The 15260-nt window shown below is 42.5% G+C and overlaps 1 protein-coding gene across 1 annotated transcript in view; it reads left to right on the plus strand.

Annotated features, from left to right (window-relative positions):
- The first annotated feature begins 614 nt into the window (after nt 1-614).
- The window catches only part of LOC124764117 (pancreatic triacylglycerol lipase-like), a 210907-nt gene continuing 196261 nt past the window's right edge, over nt 615-15260 (plus strand). The window contains exon 1 of the mRNA XM_047249131.1: nt 615-705. The gene's annotated coding sequence lies outside the window, so the exon portion shown is untranslated. The remainder of the gene's footprint in view (nt 706-15260) is intronic.

The following is a 15260-nucleotide window of genomic DNA, read 5'->3' on the forward strand; positions in this document are numbered from 1 at the left end:
CGGTTCGTTTGAGCAGAGATGAAACTCAGAGGGAGACAATTACAGGCTGTTTTGCGGGTAACCAAACATTTCCAATTGAAACGATGCAGGAACATCTTCATTGCCCCTGCAGAATGAGGCTGAGAATTGTCTTGAAGAAGAAACCGCACGACAGTTATGTAATGTTGGTTGCATAGCTTCAGGGGAAAATTCTCACCAGGCCCTCGTGCTTGGCGGGATACACTATTTTCTATAACATCTTTAGGCGCTCACTAAGAGCTCAGGAATGAAAAGAGCGACATAATTCTACCTAGAGTCATACTAGAGACACTGCCCAACACATCTTTGCAAAGCTTTATCGGATTTTCGTAGTCGTTTCCATTTCGCGACCGATCGTAACTTACTTCCTGGACACCCCTCGTACAATACACACCTTCTGCCACACACTTTACAGATGTCGATGTACGACAGATGCGTGTAAACAGGTTTGAGGAAGACAGTAAACACAAAAGAAACGGGAGAGCTGAGGGAGGGGGCGTTGTTTCTGGTTCCAGGCGACGCCAGCCCGCTGGAGCCGCGCGGCGCCCAGCAGCGGGTGCGGAGCGTGGCTGCCGTGTCGGAACGTGTGGCTGCCGCCCTGCGCGCTGCCGGCCGTCTGCCTGCTCCTGCCGGCGCTCGCGCTGCTGCCCGCCACGCAGGCTGTCGCGGCGCGCTTCGACGCTCCCAGTAAGCTCCCTCCCACATCTGTGTCCACTCCTGCTGGTCCCTTTCTATTATCTCACCGAGATCTGGACCAGATTAGATTAGAAATTTAAAAGCCAGGCTCAAAGTTCACTACTGCCCATTACACAAATGTCTACAATAAGACATCGTGGACTCTACTAGACATCTAACTACAGATGTACACCGATGAATCAAAACATGATTACCTGTTTAATACCGTGTTGCTCCACTTTTCAAACACAGTACAACAGATATTATTATTATTATCGAATGTTTCAATTACAGTAATATACAATGAAATATATATAAATGAACATGTGAAATTATATACAGTACACATGTTTTAAAACGGCTCAGACTACACTCGGATGTTGATGGACTCGATCCAGTGGAGTGCCTCCTGGGATGCTTGATGGAGCTTCTCAATACCAACAAGGAAGCGTCTGATTGGACATTCATTCACAATGTGGCTCATTGTTTGGGTGTCACCACAGTCACACACACTGTCACTTGAAAAGCCCCACTTGTGCATGTTGTATTTGCACCTACCCTCTTCAGCCCGATATCTGTTTAACTGCACCCACACCTCCCTTGGTTGGTGGATGCCTGGAACTGTAACTGTTGGATTGTCTACAAGTTCGTGGTTTCGGGTTCTTGTAGCTTGCCACTCACGTTTTCACTCTGCGTCCTGGTCGAATCCTGTGGATCGCATTTGGACTCCCATTTCGTATGCTGGTGTTCTAGACTTCAGGCGTTTCCTGGGCAGTGATAGCAAATCGTCATGAAGAGGGATAGAGTTGTTTTCAGAAACTTGCTGGCAGAGGTTGTGAAGAGCAGCCTTTCGACGGAGGTTTGGTAGACAGATGTTTGAAAGCACTGGTAACCAGCAAGTAGGTGTAGACCGGACTGTACCACTAATTACTCTCATAACTGAGTTCGTTTGGACGTCTACTTTCACTACGTAGGCGCTTCGGAGCCAAACTGGTGCACAGTATTCTGCTACAGAGTATACCACAGCAAGGGATGCTCCTCGGAAGACTGATGTGGTTGCTCCCCATGTACTGCCTGCCAACTTTCTCACAAGGTTCACTCGTATTGGTATCTTCTTGGCCAAGTTGGAAGGTGTTTTTTGTATGTTAAAGTTCTGTCCACAGTGACTCCCAGGTATTTTCGGCCAGAGGGCCGACTGATCTTTGCTGATGAAAGGCGATTAGAGAGGTGGAACTGTCTTACCTCGGTTTTAAAAACATTTGGTCTCAGTCGCCATGCCATCTAAAATTTTGAGAGAACAACAGATATTATGCTTTTTATGAATTCTACAAGTGCGTGAAGAAATTCCCGCAAATTACGGGATGGCGGTTTACGGGCACGCCGTTGGCGCCCGATATGTGTTCCAATGGATTCACATCAGGCACATTTGGTGGCCAAGACGTCGATGTGAGTTCAGCATAACGCTCCTCAAACCACTGTAGCACCATTCTGACCTTGCAACGCGGCAGTTATTCTGCTGGAAGATGGCGTCGCCGTAGGGGCAGACTTCGAGCATGAAGCGATACATGTGGTCCACAATGAGTTTCACGTAGTTCACTGCTCTCATGATTCCTTCAATTACCCCCACAGATACCATGGAAGCCTGACTCAGTGTACCCATAGCCTAATTCTGCCCTCATCGGCCTGCATCTATGTCGTGGCACATATTTCGTGCTGCCATTCGCCTGGATAGCCCAACCGTTGCCCTGGTGTAACAAAAAATGCGATTCATTCGACAGGCGACACATTTCTATCGATCCACGGTGGAAACTCGGTTTGCTGTGCCCACTGCAATCATAACTGACGATGTCATTGGGCCAACACAGGAACACGTGGGGATCGTATGATGTGGAGCTCCATGTTCAACAATGGCCTTTAAACGCGTGCTCCGAAACATATATGCCTGCTCCAGCATTCCACTCTGCCGTCAGCTCTGCCAGATTGCTGCCAACCTTGGCCTATATAGTGGGGGATCCTCCGACCTCTATGTTTTGTGATGAGTCGTGGTCGTCCAACACCGTATGGCCTACTTGTTATTTCACTATGCTTCAACGACTTTCCATAGGTGCTCACGATAGTAGTACACCAACAGGCGAACAGCTTCTCCGTTTCAGTCTCAAAAAAATGGTTCAAATGGCTCTGAGCACTATGGGACTTAACATCGGTGGTCATCAGTCCCCTAGAACTTAGAACTACTTAAACCTAACTAACCTAAGGACATCACACACATCCAGGCCCGAGGCAGGATTCGAACCTGCGACCGTAGCGGTCACGCGGTTCCAGACTGAAGCGCCCAGAACCGCACGGCCACCCGGCCGGCGCTTCAGTCTCGTTTCCAGCCGCAGCGCCACAGCAAAGTATGCTTTCTCAGAACCGCTTACACAGGGTGTAGCAGAGGAAACGCATGTTTTTTGAACCGCTAGTACGTGGCGAAGAGAGTGGGTATTGACCTTGAATGAATCTTGGCAGACTGCCCATACAATGCAGCTTCAGTCGCTATGGAGCGTTGGAGCGTAGAGCATCGTGTGTTCGTTGTCGAGCAGTACTTTAGAAACAATGATTCCGTAGTCACAGTGCAAAATTTGAGAGTTGGACGAGGTACGTGCGTGATCGAAATACTGTACTCTGATGGCTTGCAGCGTTTAGAAGTACTGGATCTGTGATGAAAAAGAAACCATCTGGTCTTCCCCGTTTAGTGTGTACTCCGGAAAATGTAGACCGAGTGAGAATGGCAGGTCTTGCTAGTCCGAAACGATCGGCTAGAAGACAGGCTGCAGCACTGGGTACGTCACGTCGTTCGCTTCACCGCTTCTTACACGATGATCTTCAGTTTCACCCGTACAAGATAATGATCGTCCAGCAGCTTAGTGAAGGGGAGCTTGTGCAGCGCCGAGAGTTTTGTCGCGTAATGGACGAAATTTTTACGGAAGATGCAGATGATACAATTTTCATGAGTGATGAAGCACATTTTAATGTATACAGTTAAGTCAATGTTCAAAATTGTCGGTATTGGGCGCTGTAGAACCCACATGAATTACACCAAAGACCTCTCCACAGTTTAAAAGTAACAGTGTGGTGCTGCATTTCAAAGATGGGGATTGCTGGACCCTATTTTTTTGAAGAGGAAGGAACTGCAGTTACTGTGTCATCAGTGCGCTACGTTAACATGTTAACCAACTTTCTTCGTCCAAAACTTGAAAGGCGTCAAGTGAACGTGGAAGAAATATGGTTTCAGCAGGATGATGCCACAGCTCACAAGGCGAGAGCATCCATGGAAGTGGTTCGACAGATGTTCTCAGGACATGTTATTTCGAGATATGGTGATATTTATTGGCCCCTCGCTCACCCGATTTGTCGATATGATACTTCTTTTTATGGGGATATTTAAAATCAAAAGTCTGCATGAACAAGCTTCGCACAGTCGATGACCTGAAGAATTCCATTCGCCAGGAAATTGAAGCCATGCCGAATGAAATGGTGGAGAGAGGCGTACGTAACTTTCGGGAGAGGATCAAAATTTGTATCTCGATAGAAGGACGTCATCTCCAAGACATTATTTTTCGAACCTAATTAAAGTATGTATATTTCAAAACTGCATTAAAAAATCTATCATTTAATACTTGTTTTTATTATTTTTATCAAACCGGGTTTCAGTCATTCAATAGTGAAAAACATGCGTTTCTTCTGCTTCACCCTGTATCACTGGATTTCCTCATTTACGACTCGTTTCTTCGCTATAGTGACGGTCCATTCGTCTCTCTTCCGCTTACACTATTTCCTTACTGCGTTACGTGTCCGCAACATCACCAAGAGGCATTCAACCTCGTGGTGGGTAGTAGTATTAATGTTTTGGCTCATCAGTGGATACCGAGACAGATGTGAAGAAAGGATCAGACAAAATCGTAAATATAACGAAAATAGCTAAAACGTTTTCATCATTTCGGCGCCAAGAAGTTGTTTTTAACAGTAGGAAACTAATAGCGAAATGTGTCGTACAGAAATGTGTTTGCAATTATTATCACAATCAGTGTCCCTAAATTGTCAATACTACTAAATTGTCAATACCAGTGCACAACGGTCTGTTTGCATGGCGTTTCTTTTCAAAAATACCTTCTGAAAGTACACTGTATTGTTGTAATAGATAAAAATCTGCCATATTCCAATGAAAAAAATCTTTTCTTCCTTTTAGCCATTTTGTCCAGCCACTGCACTGGTAGTGCCAACCGGTGGGCATGATGCAAACTCGGTAGGTTTACGGCTTTGTTCATGCATCAGTCATATTTCTACTTGTAATATTTTGGAAAATATATAAATTTCAAAATTAATGAATCACTTATTATAGCCCTGTGCATCTGGGGTCCTGTCGGGTTCCAGCACTGTGCGATCAGAGCAGTTCCTGCCAGAATGATTTATGAATCTTATGCAAACAAACACCACCTGTCGTCCTTAGTTCCTCATCCCTCTTCCCCTCTGTCTCCCCCTTCTGTGCCTCCTTTCTCAGTATGTATCTTGTGATTTTATCCAGCGAAATTTGTGTCCTAAGTTATTATCTTAGTGTTTATAATTTATGACTGGCCTTACCTTGATTAGTACAATTTATGACACAGTATGGCCGACTCACTATGACGTCACTATCAGACTGTCCAGGTTAAGTCCATCGCTACATTATAGTGGTGGTGTGAAAAAAATGGCAGAAAACTACAGAAATCCGAATCTATTTACGCAAGAATGTTTCTCTAGCTCTGTATACATTAAGAAACACACAGCATGTCACATAAGGTAGTGTTAAAATTACACTGGGGAGGTACAAAATGGTTCAAATGGCTCTGAGCACTATGCGACTTAACTTCTGAGGACATCAGTCGCCTAGAACTTAGAACATCACACACATCCATGCCCGAGGCAGGATTCGAACCTGCGAACGTAGCGGTCGCTCGGCTCCAGACTGTCGCGCTAGAACCGCACGGCCACTTCGGCCGGCGTGGAGGTACATAAATAAATTACATTGACATCCCTTGCTTCCATATTTATACAATTTCCCACACTCATCTACATCTAATCTACATCTACACTCTGCAAATCACACTTAAGTGTCTGGCAGAGGGTTCATCGAACCACCCTCACAATTCTCTATTAGTCCAATGTCGTATAGCGCGCCGAAAGAACGAACGCCCATATCTTTCCGTACGAGCTCTGATTCCCCTTATTTTATCGTGGTGATCGTTTCTTCCTTTGTAGGTCGGTGTCAACAAAATATTTTCGCATTCGGAGGAGAAAGTTGGTGATTGAAATTTTGTGAGAAGATTCCGTCGCAACGAAAAACGCCTTTCTTTTAATGATGTCCAGCCCAGATCCTACTTGTTCTGTTGTCCAGCCCAAATCCTACTTATTCTGTTACCACCACCACAGATAGGACAGGAACGATTACATGTTTATTTAAAAGAAGCAGAATGCTAGAATGTCACTACTTTGGTCTGCTCCATTAGTGAGGTCATCTTAACTGTATCGTTGCCAGCCATATAGGCAATACTTTGTGTCGCCACCATTGCTGCCACTGCCGTCTCTCCCTCGTCGCGTCTGTTTGACTCAGTGTCCGAGTGTGGAATGACTTTAACAGTGAGGCCACGACCTCCACTGTGCACACCACAACTGCCACCAAGCATCTGAGGCATGCATGCGAGCCACACCCCTAGACACCTGTCCCCCACTTCCCAACAGCTCTGCATCCACCTCTATCAACAAATTATGCTCCCCTCATAACTCCTAGAACAGATGAGACAGGCTGAGTCAGTATTTGGCTTTACCACCATATGCAGGAAGCAGCCACCAGTTTTACACTTAAACACACTCTAACAATTTTATAACTGACCTCTTATCTGTCTGGAGTATTTCTGAGAATGAGACATCGTTCTAGAACTTCAACATACTAACCTTAGCAAAGTTTTCTTGTGTAGAGTTCTACACAAATAGGACAAAACTTGTGTGGAATAGTTGCATACTCTTTTTTAATGTGTGATCTATCTCTGTGAGCTATATATGTATGTATATGGGATTCTAGATGACTTATCATTCCGCTGTTAAAGTGTAGATGTGTGATGTCATCTCCCACTATATTGTAGTATAATCCTATTCGACGGAGTTTGCGTACCTCATTTATTGTTACGTTTGCGGTACTGAGGCCGGTAGCGTTAATGAAATCTGTAAATGTTGGTAGTTTATATTGGACGTGTCCACACTCCCAGACACCTTGCGAAACTGTCAGTGGTTCTACCGAATATTTATATCGACAGTCTGTTGCGTCTTCTGTTGCTTTTATCTTTGTTTTAAAAGTTATTACGAAAAGCAGCTTGCATGTGTTTTACAACTAGCTGTAACACACAGCACCAATTTCACCCAATTCTTTATGCACAAATGCATCAAGATTGTTTTTAGCTGTAAGAATAATTTTTAATGTACCCACCGGCCAACAGACCTGGCGAAATACCGAATAGTATCAGTTGCTTAACGCAGATACACTCCTGGAAATGGAAAAAAGAACACATTGACACCGGTGTGTCAGACCCACAATACTTGCTCCGGACACTGCGAGAGGGCTGTACAAGCAATGATCACACGCACGGCACAGCGGACACGCCAGGAACCGCGGTGTTGGCCGTCGAATGGCGCTAGCTGCGCAGCATTTGTGCACCGCCGCCGTCAGTGTCAGCCAGTTTGCCGTGGCATACGGAGCTCCATCGCAGTCTTTAACACTGGTAGCATGCCGCGACAGCGTGGACGTGAACCGTATGTGCAATTGACGGACTTTGAGCGAGGGCGTATAGTGGGCATGCGGGAGGCCGGGTGGACGTACCGCCGAATTGCTCAACACGTGGGGCGTGAGGTCTCCACAGTACATCGATGTTGTCGCCAGTGGTCGGCGGAAGGTGCACGTGCCCGTCGACCTGGGACCGGACCGCAGCGACGCACGGATGCACGCCAAGACCGTAGGATCCTACGCAGTGCCGTAGGGGACCGCACCGCCACTTTCCAGCAAATTAGGGACACTGTTGCTCCTGGGGTATCGGCGAGGACCATTCGCAACCGTCTCCATGAAGCTGGGCTACGGTCCCGCACACCGTTAGGCCGTCTTCCGCTCACGCCCCAACATCGTGCAGCCCGCCTCCAGTGGTGTCGCGACAGGCGTGAATGGAGGGACGAATGGACACGTGTCGTCTTCAGCGATGAGAGTCGCTTCTGCCTTGGTGCCAATGATGGTCGTATGCGTGTTTGGCGCCGTGCAGGTGAGCGCCACAATCAGGACTGCATACGACCGAGGCACACAGGGCCAACACCCGGCATCATGGTGTGGGGAGCGATCTCCTACACTGGCCGTACAACACTGGTGATCGTCGAGGGGACACTGAATAGTGCACGGTACATCCAAACCGTCATCGAACCCATCGTTCTACCATTCCTAGACCGGCAAGGGAACTTGCTGTTCCAACAGGACAATGCACGTCCGCATGTATCCCGTGCCACCCAACGTGCTCTAGAAGGTGTAAGTCAACTACCCTGGCCAGCAAGATCTCCAGATCTGTCCCCCATTGAGCATGTTTGGGACTGGATGAAGCGTCGTCTCACGCGGTCTGCACGTCCAGCACGAACGCTGGTCCAACTGAGGCGCCAGGTGGAAATGGCATGGCAAGCCGTTCCACAGGACTACATCCAGCATCTCTACGATCGTCTCCATGGGAGAATAGCAGCCTGCATTGCTGCGAAAGGTGGATATACACTGTACTAGTGCCGACATTGTGCATGCTCTGTTGCCTGTGTCTATGTGCCTGTGGTTCTGTCAGTGTGATCATGTGATGTATCTGACCCCAGGAATGTGTCAATAAAGTTTCCCCTTCGTGGGCAATGAATTCACGGTGTTCTTATTTCAATTTCCAGGAGTGTATTTACTCCATTCCATGAAGAGTATATTCTCTTGTCTACAGTGCGTGGTTTGGGAACATAAGTTAGTAATGATCATGAAGTTCTTAGCATAGCATCCGCAGACCTGCATTACTTCTTATATCAGTATCTTCCTGCGATGTGATAACACACAATGAAGAGCCATTTTTGAGTATAAAAAGGTTAAGGGGATTGGTACACTCTTTGTAAACTTTTCTCCCATGCTATTCGAGAGAGGAATGATCGCTATGACTTTGACATTATATACTGTTTGACAAAAGTCATGGGACACCTCCTTCCAAACAGCAACTTACGCGATCATTAGTTTGAAATTCCCTGGGTGATTCTTCCTCCCTGGAGTGACGTCTGATGGCTACCTGCTGTACACCTATGTTGCTGCGCCATCGGTTACCATGTATTTTACTTGCACGCCAGTGTGAGATGTTGCCTTATTACGTACCAGTTTTTCTCTTCCAGACATCTACAAGTTGTAGTTGTTATTGAGGTCTTTAGTCCAAAGACAGGTTTGATGGACCTCTCCATGCACTCTATCCTGTGCAAGCCTCCTCATCTCCGAGTAACTACTGCAACCTACATCTTCTTAGTGTAGTCATCTCTTGGTCTCCCTCTCCAATTTTTACCCTCCACGCTTCCCTCGAGTACTAAATTGGTGATCCATTGATGCCTCAAAACGTGTCCTAACAACCGATCCCTTCTTCTAGTCAAGTTGTACCACAAACTCCTCTTCTCCCCAATTCTATTCAGAGTCTCCTCATCAGTTATGTGATCTACCTACCTTATCTTCAGCATTCTTCTGTGGCATAAAATTTCAAAAGCTTTTATTCTCTTCTTGTCTAAACTGTTTATCGTTCATGTTTCACATCTATGCATGGCTACAATCCATACAAATACTTTCAGAAAAGACTTAGTGACACTTAAATCCATTCTTGATGTTAAGAAATTTATCTTCGCCAGAAACGGTTTTCTTGCCATCGCCAGTCTACATTTTATATCCTCTCTGCTTCTGCCACCCTCAGTTATTTTCCTGCCCAAATGGCAGAACTCATCTTCTACTTTAAGTGTCTCATTTCCTAATCTAATTCCCTTAGCATCACCTGATATAATTCGACTACATTCCATTATCCTCGTTTTGATTTTGTTGATGTTCATCTTATATCGTCCTTTCAAGACATTGTCCATTCTGTTCAGCTGTTCTTCCAAGTCCTTTGCTGTCTCTGGCAGAATTACAATGTCATCGCCAAACCTCAAAGTTTTTATTTCTTCTCCATGGATTTTAATTCTTACTCCGATTTTTTTGTTTCCTTCACTGCTTGCTCAGTATACACATTAATAACATCGGGGATAGGCTACAACCCTGTCTCACTCACTTCTCAACCACTGCTTCCCTTTGAAACGTCCCCTTTCAACAATTATACATGACTGTGCTTAAACTGACACACACATGACTGTGTTTAAACTGACACACAATATTTTTAGCGCAACGCAATCTGACTTTCAAAAATCTCTACAAAAGAATTGCCCTGACTAACATTAACCTATACCTTTCACAAATCACTTACTTCACAAAAATCTTCGTTACTCGAATTACTGCAATACAGCGAGCGCCACTACTTCCAGCTAAATAAAAGATTCAAACTACGGAAGGCACTAACTACTGATAGGCATAGTTAGCAAATGAAAGATTTTAATAGAGAACAAACAATGTATTTACCTTAATAGTGTTGAAAAATCGTAATATACATAGCAGTTCATGACATCCAGTCTTACAAATTTCAAAACTCCGCCATTTCTCTCCCCACATCCACCACTGCTGGCGGCTCACCTTCAACTGCGCAACGCTACGCGCTGTTAACATCCAGCTGCCCAACACTACAATGGCAGACAACAATGCAAATTAGCCACAGACTGCACACAGCACAACCAGTGATTTTCATACAGAGCGCTACGTAACGTTGCCAATAAGAAAACATAAACAGCCTACTTACACAGCCCCCATGCTCCCCACAAAAAATTTTACAAATTTTTTTGGGCAGTGGCCAATAATGATTTGATAAAATTTTTCATAATTGCAATAACGAAGAAATCAAATGCACACACTTATTGATACAATGTTGGTCAAAAGCTAAAATTTTCACACAGTCCATAAAGACAGTCCTGATCGTTCATCACAGTAAAATAGCAGTGATTTTCTCAAAGTCTGAGCAGTAGAAGAAAATGCACACGGAAGTAGTGGATTTCCATGCAGTCTTGAAGAAGTAGTGTTGTCCTTCCAACGAAAAGACAGTGCTGACTCTTTACATGCAGACAGGTAATGGGCCACAACAGAGCAAACCCACAACAGAGTCATTCGAAGTTTTGAAGACTATTGGTAGGTAGGTCATCACAGAGCAGACCCACTGTAGTCCTGGTAGAGATTATGGTATTGGTGGGCCACCAGAGGTGCAGACCCACTGCAGTCCATGTAGAGATTGTGGTATTGGTGGGCCACCAGAGGTGCAGACCCACTGCAGTCCATGTAGAGATGGCCAGCAGCCATCTGTTGTGACTGTGCGGGTGCACAATCACCATTGAAGAGTCTTGCGGATAATATAGCAAGTCCATAACCACCACTTGTGCACTCACAAAGTTTTTGGAATTGTCCTTAAAACCAGCAATGCTGTTATCCAGTCCCTTGCTGAATTATTAACACATGTGCAAACGCTAACAGTCCCTACTTCTCACATATTGTCCATATACTATGACCAACAGAAACGTGTGCAATGAAATGGAACTTACAAGTTAATTATATGATGAACTGGTGTCAATTAAAATTTTATAATATGAGAATACAATTACAAAGGTGCAAAATACATCATTCAAGAACATAACAATGCAGATAACATTTGTAGTAAAACAGGCTTTACAAAAGAATAGAAATAAACATGTACATCATTGTTACAAGAATTATGACATAAGTACATACATAAAAGATTAGAATGACTTTCGAAACATCAACATGAGCATTAAAACAAAACAGAATAAATAATACCTAAACATCTTTATGAATAAAATAACATAGTATTTAAAAATTCTACAACATAAATCTTATTAGCTAAACACATAAAGACAGGAAAAGCACAAATATACAAGAGTACACAAACACATAGCAGAATAACACAGGGTGAAAGGACAGGGTTTGTTTTCAGTGTAACATTTGGTACTGCAGTATTTTGCAAACAAAACCTTTTTTTTCTTGGAGATCTCCCTTCGTTCATCATTAGTCCCAAAAAGTCCTATCTATACCTGCTTTCTGTACTTTTTTCGTATAACTTCTCAATGCATTTCTTCCAATACATCGCAACTCATTCTCTTGTATAGCCTACCCCATCTTAAGCTAACTTAAATCTACTGAGCTCAGTTGCTAAACTAAGGAACGAGGCAATGCAGCAGCATAAAACAATTAATACAAACAGCAATGAAAAAAATGGAAATTGTCAAAGCAAGCTGCAATAAATCTAAATTACCAAGCAATGCAACATTACAACTAATATGCGCCAGTGTACAGCAACAAGAAAAACAAATCAGCAGTAAAACTAGCTTAACAGAGTAATACAAAGTGAAATTTAGTAGCACTATGCCTGGCAAACAGCAGCAGCAAATGCAATAACTTATATCTAAACATGACAAAGCTCAATCAGAAAAAATATTACACTAAACATTGCCATGTCTAATACCTATGTCACATCTTAATACTAGAGTGATGCATCACGATAAGTTACTGTAGCAGACAAGTTACAAAATCGTTTAAAAAATTATTTATGCAGTTCCTGTGAAGGGAAATGTCTATTTGTGCTCTCTTTTCTAAGAAAGTACATCATAAATGTATTCTTTCCTGGGTCTGTAGACAGAAAATAGTGATATTAGTACATCTATTAAATTTTATAATAACCAATGCTGCAGTGCAGCTGGAAACTAGAAATTAAACGAAATGAGCAAATATATATGGCCTATATAGAGCAATGCATGAAACATCATTCACTAGGCAAATGGCGTCTCCAAAGGCAAAAGAATCTCTCAACTAGAAAGATAATAAATGTAAAATGTTTCTCATCATTTCATTAGGCATTTCAGTAAATATCATAAATTAAGAGCGCCACAGTATAATCATATGTTTTCAGGTTTGAGTGTGTCGTATTTGCGATGCTTTCTACAAAGAAATGTCAATAGCGAGGATAATGGCCTCCCTTTGTTTTTTTTTTTTTACCTGGGCCTCTGAAAAGGCACACACTAATAGCTTTTTCTCCAGGCGTCTGACACAGCTGGCCGCTCAAGACGCATTATGTCAAGGTCACTTGGCTTTCTAACCGAAATATTTACGACACCAGTTTGCACTACTGTGACAGTCTCGTATAAAAATTTCACAGTTCGAGCATTTGCGTTGCAAATCTGTAGAAACAAAATCCTATTGATATAACAGTGTCCAAAAAATTTTCGTCGGCATTGTAATACATTCATGCATTTACATACATTTCATAACTCTTAAAGTACGATTCTTTGTTTCCAACAACCTTTTTCACAAACCAGAGTCCCTAACCACTACTCATTATTCCTTACCTTATTAGTCGACACTTCTTCAATATTTCATCATAACAGATATGTAGCATAATCAAATAACTCATATAGCATCAGCTTATCGATCATAAACATACCGCAACAGCGTAATACACATCGTCATCATAACATCACAAATCCTCAGCCAAATCTCATAATCGTCGTAGCTTCCTTCAATAATTCCAAAACCTAAAAAAATTCTCTGCTCATGTCAAAAGTGTCATCTACCTCAAACGTACTTTAAAAATCATGATCCCATACCAAATACATCATTCAAAGCTCTCATAGTATCACAATGGTTCCGAAAAAATACGAATAGTTCACAAAGTACAGACAAAATACAATTTTGTAAGTGTGAAGTTATCCAACAGTGTAACTGTGTAAACATGTGTCACTGATGTAGTAAAATAAATGTTTGTCTCTCTCAGTTAAATGATCAGAAAGCTGTGTAATTTATGTGTTAGAGAAATATGGTACTGATGTGTAAAGTTATATAAGCAAATACCATATTAGCTAGGGCTCCTTGTGGTTGCCAAACACATGGTACACAAAGTAAATGTGTACCCCCCTGAGGATTAATGTAATTATACCCTCAGGTGTTATAAAGGCACATTTGCATGCCGAGTGTGAGTTTCCTCAGAAACGCGAAATATTAATTAAATAAATAATCAGTGACAAATAAATAAAGCCTATGGCACACAACTGCAGCGCTGTGTCGCTGATAAAACAAAAGCACAATTACGTTACTCTTATGTTTGATTAAGAAAGGGAGAGCTCTGGTTGAAGTGGTGCGAGAAGCACGTATTTTATTTTATTGTCTGGCACACCGCCATATTTCATGTTATAGAAGAATACTGCGAGTTGCAACCACACTAGGCACTCAATTCTGTAAAGAATTTATATTTATAAAAGTAAGTAGGATTATGAACTGTAGGCTTATTCATTGAATATATCTGATTTAACTAACTGTAACTTTTTTATGTTTAGTAGACAATCACCTCTGTACGACGTATTGGCATGGCTGGCAAATTATTGTAATATTGAGATTTAGATTATGAGTCCGCACCTACCGCAGCAGTCTTTGGAAACGATTTAATTACGAAGTCCGATTATTTCAGTTTTATTTCACGGTCAACTACGAGTAACATTGCCTTTACGAAAAAGCCATTGTCAAGCGTCTGATACCGAATAATTAAACGTCCACGTTCCAGATAAGCAAAATATTAATTACAATTGCAATCACAATCACCATCATACAGATAGAATAATTAACATATTTAAAATAACATTTTTTTAAAATCCTATTGATATAACAGTGTCCAAAAAATTTTCGTCGGCATTGTAATACATTCATGCATTTACATACATTTCATAACTCTTAAAGTACGATTCTTTGTTTCCAACAACCTTTTTCACAAACCAGAGTCCCTAACCACTACTCATTATTCCTTACCTTATTAGTCGACACTTCTTCAATATTTCATCATAACAGATATGTAGCATAATCAAATAACTCATATAGCATCAGCTTATCGATCATAAACATACCGCAACAGCGTAATACACATCGTCATCATAACATCACAAATCCTCAGCCAAATCTCATAATCGTCGTAGCTTCCTTCAATAATTCCAAAACCTAAAAAAATTCTCTGCTCATGTCAAAATTGTCATCTACCTCAAACGTACTTTAAAAATCATGATCCCATACCAAATACATCATTCAAAGCTCTCATAGTATCACAATGGTTCCGAAAAAATATGAATAGTTCACAAAGTACAGACAAAATACAATTTCGTAAGTGTGAAGTTATCCAACAGTGTAACTGTGTAAACATGTGTCACTGATGTAGTAAAATAAATGTTTGTCTCTCTCAGTTAAATGATCAGATAGCTGTGTAATTTATGTGTTAGAGAAATATGGTACTGATGTGTAAAGTTATATAAGCAAATACCATATTAGCTAGGGCTCCTTGTGGTTGCCA

Source organism: Schistocerca piceifrons, chromosome 1 (genome assembly GCF_021461385.2).
Source record: "Schistocerca piceifrons isolate TAMUIC-IGC-003096 chromosome 1, iqSchPice1.1, whole genome shotgun sequence".
Taxonomy (NCBI): domain Eukaryota; kingdom Metazoa; phylum Arthropoda; class Insecta; order Orthoptera; family Acrididae; genus Schistocerca; species Schistocerca piceifrons.